The sequence below is a fragment of the Mesoplodon mirus genome (assembly GCF_964341445.2).
Source record: "Mesoplodon mirus genome assembly, chromosome: 7".
In the NCBI taxonomy this organism is placed as follows: domain Eukaryota; kingdom Metazoa; phylum Chordata; class Mammalia; order Artiodactyla; family Ziphiidae; genus Mesoplodon; species Mesoplodon mirus.
Window position 1 is genome coordinate 103826016 of NC_138983.1, and position 11738 is coordinate 103837753.

Here is an 11738-nt window from a genome sequence, read left to right on the forward strand (position 1 = left end):
TGAAAGCAGGAAATTAGTATCTCATGTGAATGGTGCCCTCCCTGTACCAGGAGGTAGAAAGACATCATTAGCACCAGAGATAGGGAATGCAGGGTCAAGAAGGCTGTATAAACCTTGTTACTTCTTTAACTCAAGAAGGTTGGCAGGGACATTTCTTCCTCCTCAACAGCTGACAAGACAACCAGGAGGCTGGCTAAACCCTGCTTCCCACCACAAGACTGCTGCAGCTGAGAGATCCTAGGACACATGACAAAGGCCAGCAGAAGGTAAAGTTTCTTATCTCCTCAACTTCCCAGGCCTGTAAGGTCTGGTGGGAGGGAAAGTGCTTAAGAGTCTCCTTTTCTCTATCTCTAAATTTAGATTAGCAGAAGAAAATACTTATGGAGCAAGATCCTTGTGACATAGAAAATCTGGTTTTTGGAAATGAGTAATCTCGTCTCAGTTTTTCTTAATCCTTTCCTCCCAGAGACAGTCACTGTTTTTCTTTGTCTCTGTCTCCTGAGTCGTGTTTCATAAGAAGAAAGAACCATAGGGCAGAATACAGGCATAGGCCCTATAAGCCTGCTGTTTGAGACAGCCTCACAGACTGGTGAGTTACCAGTTCTCTCCAGTCCAGTGCCTATTAAGACAAACTTTGCTGTCAGTTCTCTATATAAAAACTGGATGAGATTTTTCCTTCTGTATTTTTCTGTGTCCTGAGAATTTGGCTTTTTGTCCAGTGAGAATATTCTCTCTGGTCTCCACCATCTGGATGGTGTATTTACTGGGGTGCATCTGGTAACCAGTTGAATCGACTGGGGTTCTGAGACACAAAGTCATAAACAGCACACTCTAGTCTTGTTGTGCCAGCTGTCAGAGGAGTTTGTCCTAAGGGGACCCAGTCCATAAGGGGCCTTTGTTGTTTCAACCTTCATTGCCTTGTTAGTGTTGGAAAAGTCCCATTCCAGCAGCATGTGCCTGATGTCACAGATTAGTAGGTTTGGGATCAGAGGTGCCTCAAATTCCCAGGAGAGACCAGGGACACAGTTTGCATTATACCACCCTTACTGCCTGTGCAATGAAGGCCTTTGCTTTCTTAGATTATCCTTGGAAATGAATTTTCACATTATAGGGGCTATATCATCCGTGCCCTCTCCATCTGAAAGTGTGCTTATTTCATCCATGGTAAGGATTTATTCTAAGCCTGAAAAGTTACCTCTGGGTCGTTCCATAAAAAGGCTTACTGATTTGAGTCACTATTTGAAATTAATGAAAGGTCTTACTCCTCAATGGCCAGATGATGGATCCTTTAAATTTGCTGTATTTAAAAGATTCCCTTCTTGAGAGCTCTCATCATAAACAGCTGTCATATTGGTATTTATGGAAGGATCAAATTGAAAGGAAAAATCATGTATAACAGCTAGCCTTAGGGAATCGTTATTAAGATGAAATAACAGAAATTAAAGATCCAACATGAATTCCCCTTTTTAAGAAAAATTTTAAAAATTGCCCCATCTCCTCAGCAATTCCTTAGGCCCTCCTACAAATAATTAGGAAAAGATCAGTTGGAAGCCAATATTCAAGAGCTAATAGAAACAATTATCTTTGTCTTCCAAATCTCTACAAAACCAGAAATGCAACTTAGGAACAAGTCAAGGCCCATTTATCTTCACCAACCCTGAAACCTATTCCTCTCAAATTCTTGTAGATATTATAAAAGTTGAGGATAATTGGAGCAAAATTGTCCTGTACTTAAGAAGAAAAAGTTTTTAAAATAATAATTACCCTGAGACTTATGATAATAGAAAAATACACTCCAAAACTCACAGAAGAAAATTTACACTTTTTTCTCTGTCCCTTAAAGTTATAAATCTTACCATGTCTTTGAAATGTAAACACAGCCACATTGCCTGAGACTGAGCCCAGATTATCTCGATTGTTAGAACCTGAAACTAAAATTTAAAGAAAAAAAAGGAAAGAGGTTTTTTTTAAAACAAAAACCACCAGAAAAACCCTCTCTTGCTCAAACTCTAAATCACAGTCTCCTTAAAATTGTTTATCAAGGGCAAGTACACTTAAAGGGCAAGAAGACTTAAAAGTCTTCTCCATAAATAATAAAAGACTGTAGCTATCTGAGTGAGTAAACTTAATTTATTCCAACAAGCAATATAAAAATTCTCAAAAATATAACAAAAACGAATACAAATATTTTTCAAATTCACATGATCTAGGATAATTTTTGGTAAGTAAAATCTAGTTCAGGTTTAATGGTTTAATTAATACAGACATATCTTAAGAGTTATCAGCATTAAGTATAATAGCTTTATGCTATGTAGTTTTACTAAAAGTCAAATAAGCTCATGTTATCTCTTTTACAAAATTTCTCAGAAAAAAGTAATAATAATAATAATTTAAGATGATGGCTAACACTACTTTAACATCTTATGAAATTGTCATGAGTAATCTGAGTGATTGTTAAGAACAAATTAATTAAATAGACATAAGATAAGAATTCTTTTAGGTAAACTTTTTTTAGCAATAATTGTTTTTGCTATGTCAACTTAAATAGTTTTCTAAATGTCTTTGAAAAATTGTACCCTTAGAGTTTTGCTAAGTTAAATTAAATGAATTGAATGTCTAGATCATTTCCAACTAAGACAAAATACTGAAATATTAATTGCTGAACGAGTCTAAGTTTACCTACTTTTGACCTCTTATTACACACTAAATATGTTTGGTTCTATTAGTAAACATGTCTTGTGCTTCATTAAAAGCTTGTACTATGAAGTAGAATATGTTTCTAGAAATTATGAAATGTATTTATAAGTTTTCCAAGCCACAAAATACTTACACAGTTCATAATTTTTAACTTTATCTTTACAAAAAAATTAAAGCTTCAAAGGATTAAGAATTGTAAATAATAGATGTGGTTAAAGCTACTAGGAATTATAAGGAAATTAGAATATATTTTGGGGTAAGAAAAAGTGTAAGGTATGGAGATGTTTTTGTTAATGTAAAAACTTTGTTAAGTGATTTTTGTCCTAAAGCTGATAACTTCTAAATGGGAAAGAGAACAAGGGACAAATCCAAATGGACAGAGAAAGTTGTAAGAGGTTTGTGAAAAAGGAATCTTTAGAAAGGAATTTTATGTGTAGTCAGATCTAAAATTGGAATGAATTTAATAAAGTGATTGAGTTTTAATATCCAAAGTAAGCTGGTAGAAAATTAAAATTTGTTTTTTCTCTCTTTTTGCAAAATTTTCTTAATTATTGGTCTGCTCTTAATGAGAAATTGTAAACAAAGACTTTTTTTTACATTCAATGTAATCTGTCTAGCAAAACAAATATTGTACATTTCGTCTTTATGAATCTTTGATAATTTTGAAGAAAAACTGAGTGCTTTCAATATTAAAAGAGCTAAGTCTTTTTACACTATTTAACTATCTGTATTTACATGTGAATCTTTGTCACTTTGATTAAATTGATAACTAAATATTAATTCACAGTGACATATGATCATATTTGACAAAGTGTTTTAAAACATTTTTATTTTTGAAAAAGTAGATTCTCCCCCAAGTCAAATTCTAAATGAAGTTTTATTGACCTGGAAATAACGTTCAGGTTTTCCAGAGGCCCCTTGGAACACCTTAAAAGATTTGTTTTATCTTATTAGAAAAGAGAGCTATGAAACTCATTAGGCTTATTTGGTATGTTACTTACATGGGAAGCATTGCTAAATAAATGATCATAAACTCTAGGTTATATCATAAGGGTGAATGTTATTAATATAAATGTTCTCAAAAGTATATGAAATTCCTAAAATTGGATATGTCCTAGTATAATGTTATCAGTCATAATTCTAGTTATTATCTTAAATGTTTTGTGTCACAGAGATTAATTTTCTTGTCAATCCCATTAGAATGAATCAAATTTTTAGTAATGGATATTTGTCTTTTATTACTTAGACAATGGTTTTACTCAGATGCTTTTACAAAAGCTTCCTGGAAATGTGTTTCATGTTCAGAGAAATTCATGGAAAAGGATCTAACAAGTATTCTAGAACACAAGTTTCTGATGAATTTCAAATCATTACACTGAACTGAGTAAGAATTTACAAAACCCTAATGGAGAAATTGATGGTTTCATAAAACTTCTAACAAAAGATCAAACAAAACAAGAATTAATTACATGGGACTAAGTAAACTGAAGAAGATGGTTATGATATTTTATGATTTTAAAAATAAATTTATTTATTTTATTTATTTTTGGCTGCATTGGGTCTTTGTTGCTGTGTGTGGGCTTTCTCTAGTTGCAGCGAATGGCAGCTACTCTTTGTTGTGGTGCGTGGGCTTCTCATTGCAGTGGCTTCTCTTGTTGTAGAGCATGGGCTCTAGGTGCATGGGCTTCAGTAGTTGTGGCTCAGGGGCTTTAGTAGTTGTGGCTCAATGGCTCTAGAACGCAGGCTCAGTAGTTGTGGCACGTGGGCTTAGTTGCTCTGCGGCATGTGGGATCTTCCTGGACCAGGGCTTGAACCCATGTCCCCTGCACTGGCAGGCAGATTCTTAAACACTGTGCCACCAGGAAAGCCCCATTTTATGATTTTTTTTTCGTGGTATGCGGGCCTCTCACTGTTGTGGCCTCTCCCGTTGCGGAGCACAGGCTCCGGACGCGCAGGCTCAGCGGCCATGGCTCACAGGCTCATATCAATCAGTGTGATACACCACATCAATGAATTCAGTAAAGTCACAGAATACAAAATTAATACACAGAAATCTCTTTCGTTCCTATACACTAAAAACAAAAGATCAGAAAGAGAAATTATGGAAGGAATCCCATTTACCATCACATCAAAAAGAAAAAATACCTATGAATAAATCTACCTAAGGAGACAAAAGACCTGTACTCTGAAAACTCTAAGATGCTGATGAAAGAAATCGAAAGTGACACAAACAGATGGAGAGATAGACCATGTGCTTGGATTGGAAGAATCAATACTGTCAAAATGACTATACTACTTAAGGCAATCTACAGATTCAATGCAATCCCTATTAAATTACCAGTGGAATTTTTTTTTTAAGATTTTTTTCATGTGGACCATTTTTAAAGTCTTTATTGAATTTGTTACAATATTGCTTCTGTTTTATGTTTTTGTTTTTGTTTTTTTTGTTTTTTTTTTTTTTTTTGGTTGCATTGCATGTGGGATCCCAACTCCCTGACCAGGGATCGAACCTGCATCCTCCTCATTGGAAGGTGAAGTCCCAGCCACCGGACCACCAGGGAAGCCCCCACCAATGGCATTTTTCACAGAACTGGAACAGAAAAATTTAAAATTTGTATAGAAACACAAACCCCCAAATAGCCAAAGCATACTATGAAAGCAAAAATGGAGTTGGAGGAATCAGGCTCACTGTCTTCAGACTATATTACAAAGCTACAGTAATCAGTATGGTACTTGCACAAAAACAGAAATATAGATCAATGGAACAGAATAGAAAGCCCAGAAATAAACCCACACAACTATGGTCAATTAATCTATGACAAAGGAGGCAGGACTGTACAATGGAGAAAAGACAGTCTCTCCAATAAGTGGTACTGGGAAAACTGGACAGCTACATGTAAAAAAATGAAATTAGAACAATTTTCTAACACCACAGACAAAAATAAACTCAAAATACATTAAAGACCTAAATGTAAGACTGGATATTATAAAACTCTTAGAGGAAAATCCAGGCAGAACACTCTTTCACAGCAGCAATATCTTTTTGGATCCACCTCCTAGAGGAAAGAAAACAAAAACTAAAATAAACAAATGGGACCTAATAAAACTTAAAAGCTTTTGCACAGCAAAGAAAACCATAAACAAAACAAAAAGACAACCTACAGAATGGGAGAAAATATTTGCAAATGATGAGACTGACAATGGAATAATCTCCAAAGTATACAAATAGCTCATGCAGCTCAATATCAAAAAAGCAAACAACCCAATCAAAAAATGGACAGAAGATCTAAACAGACATTTCTCCAAAGAAGACATACTGATGGGCAAAAAGCACATGAAAATCTGCTCAACATTGCTAATTATTAGAGAAATGCAAATCAAAACTACAATGAGGTATCACCTCACACCAGTCAGAGTAACCATCATCAAAACGTCTACAAACTGTAGACTACAAAAATGTTGGAGAGGGTGTGGAGAAAAGGAGTCCTCCTACACTGTTGGTGGGAATGTAAATTGGTTCAACCACTATGGAGAATATTATGGGATTCCTTAAAAAACTAAAAATAGAACTACCATATGATCCAGCAGTCCTACTCTTAGGCATGTATCTGGAGAAAATTATACTTCCAAAAGATACATGCACCCCAGTGTTCAGTGCAGCACTATTCACAATAACCAGGATATGAAAGCAATTTAAATGTCCATTGACAGATGAATGGATAAAGAAGATGTGGTACATATATACAATGGAATATTACTCAGCCATAAAAATGAATGAAATAATGCCATTTGCAGTAACATGAATTGACATAGAGATTATCATACTAAGTGAAGTCATTCAGAGAAAGACAAATATCATATGATATCACTTATCTGTGGAATCTGAAAAAATGATACAAATGAACTTAATTACAAAAGAGAAACAGACTCACAGACTTAAAAAACAAACTTATGGTTACTAAAGGGAAAAGGTATGGGGAGGGATAAATTAGGAGTTTGGATTCACATATACACACTACTATATATAAAATAGATAATCAACAAGACCCTACTGTATAGCAAAGGGAACTCTACTCAATATTCTGTAATAACCTATATGGCAAAAGAATCTGAAAAAGAATGGATATATGTATATGTATAACTGAATCATTTTGCTGTACACCTGAAACTAATTCAACATTGTAAATCAACTATACTTCAATATAAAATTAAAATTAAATTTAAAAAAAGAGATTAAAAAAGAAGTGTCTTCCAATGCAAGGATCAGATCAAAGAACATGAATGGAATATTCCTACTGGGACGATTAGGAGGATAACACATCCTTGGTAGGTGCAGAGCCTGTTCACTTACCCTCTGACTTTCCTTGTTCCCTTTCTCTACTACATCCAATTAAGCAGATAAAAACTTTGAGAAAGCTGCCTCTTCCTTCACCAGTGCCAAGCAGGACAAACTCAAAGAGCCATTTGTCTGTCTGTCTTCCTCTGATGTTGCTTCTTCATGTCTGAGCTATTGGGAGGAGAGAGAGGCAATAAATTCTCTTAATAAAAACAAAAAATAAAAATAAAAAATAAGCCTATATGGTCAGTCACAATCCTTGCTATACTTATATAAATAAGACCAAGTTTTTTGAATCTAGACTTATTTTGCAAACAAATTTGTCTTAATTTGGCTATCTTTGATAGAAATGAGGGTGATTTTAGAGAGAAAAATTATCTTTCGATAGAAACCAAAATACATATTGTGGATATTAGATTCTAGTGCTATTAATTTTCCTTGAAGTTTTGTTAATTACCTGAAAACTGGACTATATCCTGAATTTTTCTAGTTTCCTCCACTACCTGACTACAACTCTCCAAACTAGTGTTTCCAAATTTTCTCCCACCCTTTTGACTTGGAATAATTGAAACTAAAACTGCCTTTTTTTCTGAAGTCCTGCATACTGAAGGTAGATATCTTAATATAAACTTCAGAGAAATCTCCACAGCAGCTCATGTTTAGACAGTCTTCTTCGTTCCTGTTGCTATATGGACCACTCAGAAAGTTTACCTGAACATCTGATGGACATTCAAACTACAAAAGATGCTTTAACCCCGACATTTAGAGATCTTCTCAACTGTCTACCCTCAGAACTCAAAAACTGATATGAAATTTGCCTCAATTATTAACCTTTTTTTTTTTTGTCTCCATAGCAATGCCTCTTATTAAATACCTGATTGCTTGTACCGTAAGCTTAACTTCTACTTGGAAATACTGCTTTGGAAGAGAAAATTAAGGTAAAATGATCATATGGATGGACTCTAATCCAATATGACTTGTATCTTTATAAGGGGGGAATATTAGAACACAGACATGCACAGACTGAGGGGCAACCATGTGAGGACACAGCGAGAAGGTAGCCATCAAAGGAGAGAGACCTCAAAGAAACTAAACTTGATACTTTGATCTTGGACTTCTAGCCTCTAGATCTATGAGAAAATATATTTTTGTTGTTTAAGCCACCTAGTAGCCAGTGTGGTCTTTTGTTATGGCAGCCCTAGCAAACAAATACAATCACTATTAGGGAAAAAAAATCATGTGCTTTGTTATTCCAGTAGAATGATTTTAACACTGATTACTTCTTACCTTGAGATTATAAAAGACAGTGATAAACATTACTGTAGAGTATATACGAGTTGTGTCCTATGAAACAAAGGTAGTTAACAAACACCTCTCAGCTGTAGATGATGCCATGTGTTCATCTGATCAGCAAGAGGACATGAGTGGAAGGGAGAACCTTTTCTGCTTCAGACAAGCAACTTCCTGGGTTACCCTGAGTATGACAAAGAGGGCCATTGCTTGGGGACCAGGTCTCCAAGCAGTCACAACAGGCCTCAGGAACCCACAAGAAAATTGTGAAGGAAGAATATTACTAGCCAGGCCCATATGAATCTTTTCCTCCCATCACTGCTCTTTTGTGAAAAATTCTTCCAAATACACATTTTTGTCCCAAAATATCATGTTGGACGCTCGCTACTAGGAGCAAATTTTTCTAGCATCTCTGTTGGATGAATTTTCACACTTGCAAAATCACTCAGAAAAGAGTTCATCCTCCCAACACCTCCCCTGCGCCAGTGTCCCCCTAAACAGCATCTGACCACAATATGAAGGAACTTACCTCCCAGGTAAACAGGTGCTTGAATGTGATTTAAGTATCTCTGCATCCTCTCCCTGGTCTCCCTGTGAAATCCAGTCACCTCTTTGCATTAAAGCATTTCTGTGAGAAGCCCTGTAAGGTGCTGGCTATTCTCAATTCTGTCCTGCTGGTTTCTCTGAAGTGCCTAGAAGCTGTCCTCTCCACACACAAACTGTTCTGACAAACTTCATTTGAATGATTTGGATTTTAATTCTCAATTTGCTTCTGTTCCTAAGCCTTAAGGCTTTTTTTTTTTTTTTTTTTTTTAACCAATTCAGAAAAAAGCATCATTAAAAAAAAGACAAGGTTGGGCTTCCCTGGTGGCGCAGTGGTTCAGAGTCCGCCTGCCGATGCAGGGGACACGGGTTCGTGCCCCGGTCCGGGAAGATCCCACATGCCACGGAGCGGCTGGAGCCGTGAGCCATGACCGCTGAGCCTGCGTGTCCGGAGCCTGTGCTCTGCAACGGGAGAGGCCACAACAGTGAGAGGTCTGCGTACCGAAAAAAAAAAAAAAAAAGACAAGGCTACTCGCAGATCTAACATGCTAAGCTTTAACTTAGTACGTTCTTAGGACTGATGTTTTCCAAGGAACAAACTTTCTTGTTTCCTGTGCAATAATAAAGGTTTGTTATAAAAGTTAAGTACAAAAAGTGAGAAAAAATAAAAATAGTGGTATCTTCACAGTTGAGTTCTTAACATATTTTCTGATATATGTAAAAAGAAAAATTGGCAAAATGAGTACCAACATTTTAAAAAATAATAATTAAGCCTAAATCCCTGGATTTACCAATTTTATAAATAAGAAATAAGAAAGTAACATTTTATAAAATACAATTTTATGAAATATGATTTTATAAAATTTGTTTAGCTAAGTAACAAATGATTTGCCCACAAAACAGATTTAGCAGGTGGAGTCCAGGGGGCATATTCTACAAAATAAATTTATTGACACGGTAAAGGGTTACTAGCATAAACTTGTGGTGGGAATAAAAAGGGCAGTGACCTTCGTCCTGAAGTTTAGGAGTGACCCCTGAATTCAGAGATATCTGAGTTGAAGTGGTCACTGGAAACAAATGGTAGAGACAAATCACAGAGAGCAGACTGTATCAATTCCAGCTTCTGGACTCAAGAGAAGGAAGGAAGAGCTTCAGATTTCACTGCAGAGAATGAGGCTGAGAAACTTTAAAATCAGATGCTTTTTCCCAGATCCAGGGGGCCAGCTAATGCACAAAAATGCTTAAAGCCACATAGGTATGTCACCTTTATTTCCTAGAGAAGATGTTAGCATTTTCTGAATCCTCATCTACCGTGCCTGGCACGCATTATTTTATAGCTTTCTGGAAGTTTCATCAGCACCACTGGTATATCTGTGGTACGATGTGTGTGTGGAGAGTACAGAATGCAGGTCCGGGCTGGGGGCAACGGACTCTTCTAGCTACCACAGTGAGTGGTGCCCCTGCAAACCTGAGTAAGGAAGACAACTTGCCTTTGGGTGGGTAGTGTTACAATCTGCATGTCTCGGGGCACAAATGTAAAGACCGACCCTGTTCTGGGAATGATGATGATTCTGACTGACCTCAAAGGGGTAATTATGAAACCCCTGGATCATCAGGATCTGGATGTTCCCTACTTTTTCCATGGTGTGATCATGACCGAAAGTGTGGCTGTAGATATCTGGGAACATTTCCAGAAATGTCCTCCTGTAGGAGTTAATTATAAAGTCAATGTGTATAAAAGAGAAAATAATATTGAAACCTATCAAGGGGAGTAGATCTTAAGGGTTAATATTGTAGATGGACTACTTTGGAAAACATCTTTTTCCCTTGGAGTATTAAGAAGTCATCTCATAATTGCCATCTCTCCACATTTTGTTCTAGAGTGCCTGGTTTATTGATATCAGTGTGAGACCTGTTTTAAATAAAAATCTATTTGTAAAAATCCGGATCTGTAATATGTTCTAAATATCATTATAGTGTCTTTTAACTATAGATTAAAAATCACTTCATTTTCAACAAAATATTTTGATGTAAACATCAAATGTTTTGAAAACAAAGGGGATCTGTTTTTGTTGTTTTCTCTTTTATCTAATTTTTGTATCCATTTTGTCTGGGCATATTAAATGGTAAAAATATTTATAAGATTTGCACTAGGTGAATCTTCTTAAAAAAAAATACTGAAGGCCACAGAGTCTAGGAATATTAATATCTTTTTAATAGATTGATCCCCCTTGATTTCTTATTCTGGAGTAAAGGTACAAGTTTTTCCATGAAAATTAGACACACAAATCATCTGACAGAATGTATGACAGGGCCTCCCTGGTGGCGCAGTGGTTGAGAGTCCGCCTGCCGATGCAGGGGATACGGGTTCGTGCCCCGGTCTGGGAGGATCCCATATGCCGCGGAGCGGCTGGGCCCGTGAGCCATGGCCGCTGGGCCTGCGCGTCCGGAGCCTGTGCTCCGCAACGGGAGAGGCCACAACAGTGAGAGGCCCGCATACAGAAAAAAAAAAAAAAAAAAGAATGTATGACAGATGGAAAATGATTGATGGGAATTTTGCTTTAATGCACATTGTTCGTTGTAATTTTGCCCAGCTTAATGAACTGTGAATTAATAATGAGGAGCAACACATTCAATGTATTATAGTAATAAAGTGCTTTTATGGACATTTTTCATGTTTCCAGACTTTCTTGGCCACCCTGAACAATTTTAACTCAAAGGATTAAAAAATAATCGCTTATTTAACTGTGTTAAAATAGTCAACTTTGAAAAGGATATTTTCCTGTATGAACTTTTTCCTAATTGATTCCATTTTGTTCTGATCAGTAAACTTACCTGAGTAAGCTGCACTATTTAAAAAAAAGTGATCTGA

The 11738-nt window shown here is 36.1% G+C and overlaps 1 long non-coding RNA gene across 1 annotated transcript in view; it reads left to right on the forward strand.

The window, feature by feature from the left end:
* The window catches only part of LOC309808267, a 52661-nt gene extending 40923 nt beyond the window's left edge, over positions 1-11738 (forward strand). Inside the window, exons 3-4 of the long non-coding RNA XR_014294718.1 lie at positions 7888-7971; positions 9149-11738. This is a non-coding gene — a long non-coding RNA (uncharacterized lncRNA). The remainder of the gene's footprint in view (positions 1-7887; positions 7972-9148) is intronic.